The sequence below is a fragment of the Eptesicus fuscus genome, chromosome 11, assembly GCF_027574615.1.
Source record: "Eptesicus fuscus isolate TK198812 chromosome 11, DD_ASM_mEF_20220401, whole genome shotgun sequence".
Classification (NCBI taxonomy): Eukaryota; Metazoa; Chordata; class Mammalia; order Chiroptera; family Vespertilionidae; genus Eptesicus; species Eptesicus fuscus.
Window position 1 is genome coordinate 88,776,223 of NC_072483.1, and position 8,848 is coordinate 88,785,070.

The following is an 8,848-nucleotide window of genomic DNA, read 5'->3' on the forward strand; positions in this document are numbered from 1 at the left end:
TTAAATAATAATTGTGACAGCATTCATCCTGTTTTTAACTGGAAATATTTTAATGATTCTTTACTTATTGTAACATGTACTATTGGGTTGTGGTATGATAGGATCTACATATTATGCTTCTGTTAATCTTTTATTTAGTTCTTTTATGGGGAATGCCTGGTGAGTTTTGTCAAAGATCTTTTAATCATCTATTGATATGATCACTTATTTTATTTTATTAATACTGATAGACTTTTTGATAATGCATCCTCTTTCATTCTTGGCATAAACCCTTGTCATATATTTTTATTTTGATTTGTTTCTGGGTTGTACTTACTAATACCTTATGCAGCATGTAATATATCTTACCAGAGAGCTTCTAGACTGACAGGAAGTATATTAACAAGTCTCTAGATGCCTGGCCAGCATGGCTCAGTGGTTGAGTGTCAATCTATGAACTAGGAGGTCAAGGTTTGATTCTCAGTCAGGGCACATGCCCAGGTTGCAGGCTCGATCCCCAGTGGGGGGTATGCAGGAGGCAGCCGATCAATGATTCTGTCTCATCATTGATGTTTCTCTCTCTCTCTACCTCTACCTTCCTCTCTGAAATCAATTAAAAATATTTAAAAACAAAACAAATAGTAAAGATCTTGGCCTAAATGGTCAACAATATTTGTTGAAAAAGAAGTTCAAACTTGATAGTAAGAAGAAGGTGCACATGCATATACACATAAACACACAACCAAAACAGGAAACAACATACTGCATTACGTTAATAGAGCTGTCAAAAATGAAAGGAACTGTAGTTCCTGTCACTGGTAGTAATACAGAGAAGAATTAAATCTCATGTACTAGGAAAAGTAAAGGTTACAGTGCTACTTGAGAAGGTAATCTGGCAATATCTATTAAAATAAAGATATGCATATGAATATGTATATGTATATGATGTATATCTATCTACATCTATATTTATCTACACCTTTGTTTAAAAAATTCAGTTTCAATAATCTATCAAATAGATAAATAAGAGAATCGTTACTTAATAAAATATGTAAAAATATATTGAGTAAAAGAAAAGTTTATAAAGTAGTGGAAACAAAGGAAGTGCCTTTCACTAGGGGAGTGGCTTTATAAACTGTGGGGTATCCATACCATGGAACATCGTGTCTCCCTTAACATTAATGAATTAGTTCTTTATTGGTTAACCTGGAGAGATTTACATGATGCATTTTGGAATGAAAAAGCAAAATGCAGAAGAGTGATAGCTATAGTCTCAATTATCATAAAAGAAAAGCAGAATTATATATAGTTATATGCACATTTTATAGCCTATATTTTATATAGCTTCATAATATTCTGTGAAAAATAATGAAATATTTTCTATAAATATTGTTATATCTTTAATGCACCCAAATAGTATACTTTCTTTCCATGTAGATACAAAATTTAGATTTAAAAAATATATACAGTAGCTTTAACATATCTGTAAACTTATAGATAAGTGATCTTAAAAAGAAAACAGCAAAAACAAAACCTAAAGGGCCCTGGCCTTTAGAATAATAATTAGATAGTAAAATTAAAGAACTCTAGAATAATAATTAGATAGAAAAATTAAAGAACTCTCCATTTCCCAAGATTCAAAATATGAACAAGTTCAATACTTCAAGAGAATTAAAATTCAACATTAAAAACAAGTTTAACTTTGCATAAAGCTTTCTATAAAAATGCAAAGTGTATCTCAACACGCACCCAAAATTGACTATCAAGGAAGTGAGCAGAAGTGATGCTGTAAAACACGCCTCTTAAAATGATTTATTACAGCAGATGACATGCTGACAATGAGAAGGTGAGAGCTTTTCTCCCATCCTATTTCTGTCACAGCTGGAGGTACATGGATTCTTGTTCTTATAAAGGAGTTACTGCCACATGGTGAGCTCCTGCCACAAAAGTTAAACATGAATTGGCTTTGCTTCTTAAATATTAATAATTCGATACCATGTAAAAGGAGTTGAGTAATGTATTGTATAATCCAAGAAATCGGAGCTTTATACTCTGGTTTCTCTTCAGATCATATAAATCTTTCGCCTTTTACTAAAGATTTCCATGGAGAGGAACAGTTACAAACAAAAAAAGAAATCGGAGCTTCTAAGAACTCAAGGTGTTTTGGGAGGGTTACTCAGATGCTGCCATCTTTGTAATGACAGTCCTGAACAAGTGTTATTACTGGCAGTGAAATTTTGTTTCAAGGGAAAGTTTTATATCTGTAAGCTAGTTAGTTGTTTAAATCTATATAATCTAAAATAGCTAACTGATGCTTTCAATAAATTCCATATTTTAATGCAGTGAATATTGGTCTCTGTCTCTTTCCTTTTTTTTTTTCTTTCTATCATTAAATGCTGTGTGGCATAGACTGAGGAGAAAGGTAGCATTTACTTTCTTCATAGGTTCCTGTAGGAAAATAGCTCTATTTGCTATCATTCTTATGCAAACTTGCAAAAACTTGAGAAATCAGGCAACCCTTCAGGAGGGAGGGTAGATAAGTTTTCATAATACTTATAAATATTTACCTAATATCCATAAATATTTGCCCAGTGCACATCAACTAGTATTTTACCACTAAGAGCAGTGCAGTTAAAAATGATTTCTCTCAATTAGTTTCTAAAGGTATCAGTGGGATTTTCAGCCCAGAGGGACGGGGAGGAATGACAGAGTTAGGTACTTTTAAGAAAGACATAAGAAAGAAAAGATATAGAGAAAAATAACAATTTTCTGATTTAATCTTTTACTTCTTTAGCAAATGTTTACTGAGTGCCAGGGACTGTTCCGGGTGCTGTAGATTTAGCCTCAGTCAAAGAGAAAAATGTCCCTGGAGCTGACTTCCTGTCTGAGGTCTTCCCCAGGTAAAGAATAAAGACAACCCTTAGAAATGATCTCGAACGTGCTTCCAGAAAGAATATCACCCCATGGGAAATAAAAACTTCCCAATAAGCCTGGCCGTGCAGCTCAGTGATTGAGCATCGACCCATGAACCAAGAGTTCACTGGTTTGATTCCTGGTCAGGGCACATGCCTGGGTTGCAGGCTCGATCCCCAGTGGGGGGACTTGTAGGGGGCAGCCAATCGATGTGTCTCTCTCATCGATCTTTCTCTCTCTCTCTCCCTTCCCCTTTCTCTAAAATCAATAAAAACATATTAAAAAAACACTTCCCAATAAAGTAACATAACACTTAAGTGTCATTTTCACCAATGCTGTAAATATCTAATATCAGAAAGAAAGCGTCATAGCATTGAGGAAGGCAATTGTATCTAGAGAGCCATCGTGTACTAGTAATACAGTCTCACAGATTATTGGAAGACACTGCTGATTTAGTAAGCATAAAAGACCTCTGGCAATGTGAATTATTTAAATACACAAAGGTGATGATTGTGTTTTTGTCTTTCTGTCTCTGCAAACAAATGAACATAACATGTCCAATAGAAACAGGCTCCTACACATGTTTTCACTTTAAATAATGCATCAAAGTAGAAAGCACTTATAAAGAAACAGCCAGAGCAAACTGAGAATTTTATCCCTAAAAGACTGAGGACTGAACAAGCCTTCTCAAGGTATTGGATTAGAGTATCGCACCAGGGAAGGCAGTTGGGTTAAGTATTATCAAACTATTAAAAATCAAGTGATGTTCTGTACTAGCGTGTTGAGTTTTCGTAATACTAAAATACTCTAGAATGTCTACATGGCAGAAATAAATTCAATATTTATTTACTAGTACACAGGGCAAAAGTAGGTTTACAGTGGTGAATATATGAAAAAACAGCTTATTCTTGTATTATTATTTATTAATTATTGTATTATTTTCCATAGGAACAGCTGCAAACCTACTTTGCCCCACCTTATATTTTGTATTTATTTGGATCATAATAAAGTAGAGAGACAATATCTGAAACAGTCATTTTTTTCTCTCTTTAGGTCTCCATATACATATTTAATTCACTGTAGTAAGTATTTACTTGTTGCATTTTACCCATGTGTCTGCTGCCTGCCATGAATTCTATCTGTGAGAAGCTTCCATTCCAGTAATATCTGAGCATGTAAAAGTGAATAGAATATAATAAAAATAGAAAGTACTGCAAATAACATAAGATGAGGTATATATTAACAGTTGCCTGACCGAAGAGTGATCAAGATGGGCAAAGTATTGGGGAAAATTTATGAAGGACAGATGTCTAGATTTGAATTTTGAAAGTTTCCAGATTTGGATGGAAATTAAGTACATGTAAAGCGACATTAACGAGATTAAAGCTGGGCGATGCACTTTGGGAGCAATGATGAGACCCGTCTCACTAGAGAGGCGGATCTTTCGTAGGAGCAAGTTTTTACAGCGATTTTCCTGCAGGAACCTAGGAGGGAAAGAAACGTTTCCATTCAAGTTATGATAAATTCAGATTTTACAGGAGACTTGCATAACAAAATAAGGAAGGTGAATTTCTTTTAAGAGGCAACAAGAAGATATTGAAGATCCCTGGGTATTATTAGGTCAAAAAACAAATCTGGCACAATATTGCAGGAGCTATTGGAAATATAAAATATTTAAGATGGGATCACACAGCACAGGCAGACACACATGCTAAGTCTAAGAAAATGTGCACTGTGAAAGAGCAATTTTTTTTCAAGACAGAAAAAGGTTGCTCAGGCTATGGAGAAGGAAAAAGTGTAAGACAAAGTAAAAAGAATATCATCAGATTCCCGATCGAAGGAGCCGTGCCCATTTTCTTGACCCACATTCTTTTCTTAGTGGTAACAAGAGATCTTCCAGCAGGGAGGGCTCCATAGAACAAGTAACCACCTGGTGCTCCCAGGCAGATAAGGTCTGAGTTCCTAGTTCCCTACCGCTCAGCTTAATTTGAAGTAAGGGAGTAAATTCCTATATATCTCAGAATGTCAGGGAATTAACCATGAGGACCTAGAGCTTCAGGGGGAATTCTGAATTGCAAAATAAATGAGATCATAGCAACCAGAATCCTATAGAATAAAAGGCTAATATGCAAATCGACCGAATGGCGGAATGACTAGTCGCTATGACGCGCACTAACCACCCGGGGGCAGACGCTCAATGGAAGAGCTGCCCCCTGGTGGTCTGTGCTCTCCCACAGCGGGAGCGCTGCTCAGCCAGAAGCCGGGCTCACAGCTGGCAAGGGCAGCAGTGGTGGCGGGAGCCTCTCCTGCCTCCGCGGCAGAGCTAAGGGTGTCGACTGCTGGCTTAGGCCCGCTCCATGTGGGTAGCAGGCCTAAGCTGTCAGTTGGACGCCCTCCAAGGGCTTCTGGACTGTGAGAGGGCACAGGCCGGGCTGAGGGACCCCCCTCCTCCGAGTGCACGAATTTTGTACACCGGGCCTCTAGTATACTAATAACCAAGTACCACGTGAGAAGAGGTTTGAGGTCTCCCATGATAGGTTATAATTGAGGACCAGTAAAAGTTCCTTTTCTCTGACAACTTGGCTAAATTTATAATTTTTTTAACTTGCCTACAAATGCAACAAGCTATGTGTGTGTGTACGTGTGATGCAAGAGGTGGAGAGATGGGAAGCCAACTTATATCCCTGTCACTGAAGAATGAGAATCTGTTCAAATATAAATATGGTTATAATAGCATAACAAAGGTTAACTAATTTTTATTTCCTGTCCATATAGCTCATTTGGTTATAAGTTCTGGCACCCTTTTGGTGACTGTTGATAAGTTCTCAATAAATGTTCATTAAATGGAATTACTGATGGAGTTGGATGGGGTCTTATATTTTCTGACATCACGTTAGGCTACTATACTTCGTAAAAATAGGAGAACATTATATAGTTTTTGTACTTCATTGGGTGCATCAGTATATTTTGCTCTAAATGGAGGAAACCTCTCTATATCTTTTCTAGACATGCACTCTCACTCCAGTCCAGTATTTGTTAACACATTTCCTTTTGAAAATCATGCTGAGTTGAAACCTATAGTTATCTGGAGTTTTTTTTTTTTTTTTTAATATACAAACCTAAATAGATTTTTCTTCAAATTAACATATTTTTACTTAACATTTAATGACCACAGAAGGCATACTAATCTGTCTCCATAGCTATGTATTGAAAATACACAAAACTGCAGAGTTAATAACAATTTTGAATGTATATTTCAGAATTACATTTGGAAATATATGGTTATTTTCAGCATTCTACAACATTGACCAGAGATGCAAAAATTGGTATCTTCATCATTCTTAACAGTTGGTCTTTTTCCCAGCATGATCCATACTAAAGGAACCTTACCTTATACAGTGAAGTGGAAACCAATAACTTTGTGCTGAGGGCATAGTGTATGGGCAATATACAGTATGTATGTAAGCATCAAGTATATACATGTTTACATAAATATGAAACATTTTAAAGTAGATTGGAACATATGGAAGCAAATGCAGATTTACTTTTATTCATTTTGATATTATATTATACTTAATTAAAATATAATTTATTTATGCTTTTCTGGTTTTAGAAGCAATTAGTATTTATTGCAGAAAAATTGGAAAGTGAAAACATGTATTACAAGCAAGTAACCATAATCTCATAATCCAAATTTTCCCCTCATTCCTCACTCCAGGTTCAAAACCTTCATCCAAATAAATCTGCCTCAGTAATTATTATACTTCCTGTTTTGCTCTAAAATCACATCCTTTTTTTAATTAAATAAAACCTATGTAATTGTACTAACCAATGGCACTCCCATAAACTAGAAATAAAGAAAAATAGCCCAGCTAGTGTTGCTCAGTGGTTGAGTGGGTCATGGTTCGATTCCCTGTCAGGGCTCATGCCTGGATTGCAGGCTCGATCCCCAGTGGGGAACGTGCAGGAGGCAGCTGATCAATGATTCTCTCTCATTGTTTCTATCTCTCTCTCCCTCTCCCTTCCTCTATGAAATCAATAAAAATATTTAAAAAAATGAAAAGTTTAAGAATGTATGTAGCATTATAAAACCTAAATCCTAGAAATAGAAAGAATTTTAGAAATAGAATATAATGCTGCATGTTCTTCTCTCTTTGGTTTAATGCTTGCTTCTTATAGTACATTCAACATTGGTGAGCTTTTATAATTCATCAATACCTAGAGGTTTCTCTGACTTGTGTGGCTCGAAAAGCATCTATTGTAGGAACGCAGTAAATACCGGTGGGCTGTGTCTCCTCATTGGGTTATGTGATTGTCGGGGTCTTTTACAGGCCATGAGTTCATAGCCAATTGATTCAACTACAACTGCACGACAGATCTGCTGAGTAGGCAACACTGTTGCTGCAATGGCTCTTTTGTGGAGTTCTTTATGGTTTCCCCTACTTTTGTTTACAACCCTTTCCCACGTGGTCTGTTACTCTTTCATTTCTCATCCAAAAATCAGAAATAATGTCTCTGTTGAGATTTTCCATTGGTATGCATAAGTGACAGTGTTGCTTCAAACAAGGTCTCTCAGTTAATGCAACATTGAACCGTGGAAGTTCCCTACGAAATGAAGTGGCTTCCTTTGACTGACAGGAGTCTCCTGAGGCTCTCTGCTTATCTCAATAGGATTTTGTTCAGCCTGGTTGCTCCAGCAACAGTGTCTTCTTCACGACTCCTAAGTTATTCATTAACGCAAGTCCAAAAACCTAATCACTTTCCTCTCCAGCCAAGTTGAAAGGAGAAAATTAATGCTAATTTCTTTAAGAATAGACTCTCTAGCTCTTTTGGTCTTATAAATATAATTTTTCTATGCAAGATTTCTCTAGTTATTTGTATTTTTGAATAACAAAAGAAAGAGGAGGCCAGGATTGTGCTGGTTCCTCTTACCTCTCAGACAGATCTAACTGGTACACAGCATCATCTGTGTACACAGATGCCTCTTTGCTGGCAGCAAAAATTCTGCTAATAGTTTCATATCCGTTCCACACTCGGCCTTTGGGTCGTTTAGGGCATTTCCTTAACCTGCATCTCCTCTCGTCCTCTGCCCCAGGGCTTCATAAACAGAATCAAAATAAGGCTGCAGGTCCCCACTTACTGATACTCGAATGGTGACGACCATTTCAGGGCACTTCCTTCAAGGTGACCTCTGGCCAGTGCTCTGATTTTGTGTCTCTGGCTCCCTTCAGTGAGGAAGAAAAATCAGATGCTGGTGATGGTTTTAACTTTGTAAAACAAGTGTGTGTGTGTGTGTGTGTGTGTGTGTGTGTGAGTGAGTTGTATAGAAATGCTGTTTAGGAAGCTGATCATGTCCACCTGGGTCTTGCTGGTCTGAAGCTTAAAAGAGCAAATTTACAGTGTTTCTCTACTAATTGTGTACAAATCAATGGCAGTTATAGTTTTAAAAAAATCTTATTGCTGCTGTCTTAGTGCTTTTGTTTTCCTTTAGCCACGATGCCAAAACGCATTTCGTTTCATCTTGTCATATAGCGTATTTTCCTTGAAACCACGTTGAAATCTTTTGTGGAATGATGTGGAGTACAAATACAGACACATACCCAGACAGAGACTCACATGGAATGCACACTGGACACCTCTGCTCTGCTGCCACATGACAGTGATTAGGCCAGCCTATAAATTCTTCCCTTGAATGGGAAAAAATTGGGAGTTGAGAGTTAGACAAAGAATAATAGTCTACTTTTAACACATAGGGAAAAAATTTCATCCAACAACATAGGTGATGAGTAACAGGACGATTTCATGATATTTTGTCATCTATGTATAACCAAGACAAGGATGTATTTATATTTAAAACACACAAAAATAAGAGATGAGAGTGTGATGGTCAGTTTACATAAATTATTCCTGGTCACGTGACCCAGGCCTAGCTAATTGGAGAATTACATTTCAGCTG

The 8,848-nt window shown here is 36.7% G+C and overlaps 1 non-coding gene across 1 annotated transcript; it reads left to right on the forward strand.

Annotated features, from left to right (window-relative positions):
• Nucleotides 1-2,026: 2,026 nt before the first annotated feature.
• LOC114233381 (U5 spliceosomal RNA) lies at nucleotides 2,027-2,141 on the forward strand. The gene has a single exon (XR_003619534.1). It is a non-coding gene; the product is annotated as a U5 spliceosomal RNA (small nuclear RNA).
• Nucleotides 2,142-8,848: the final 6,707 nt, after the last annotated feature.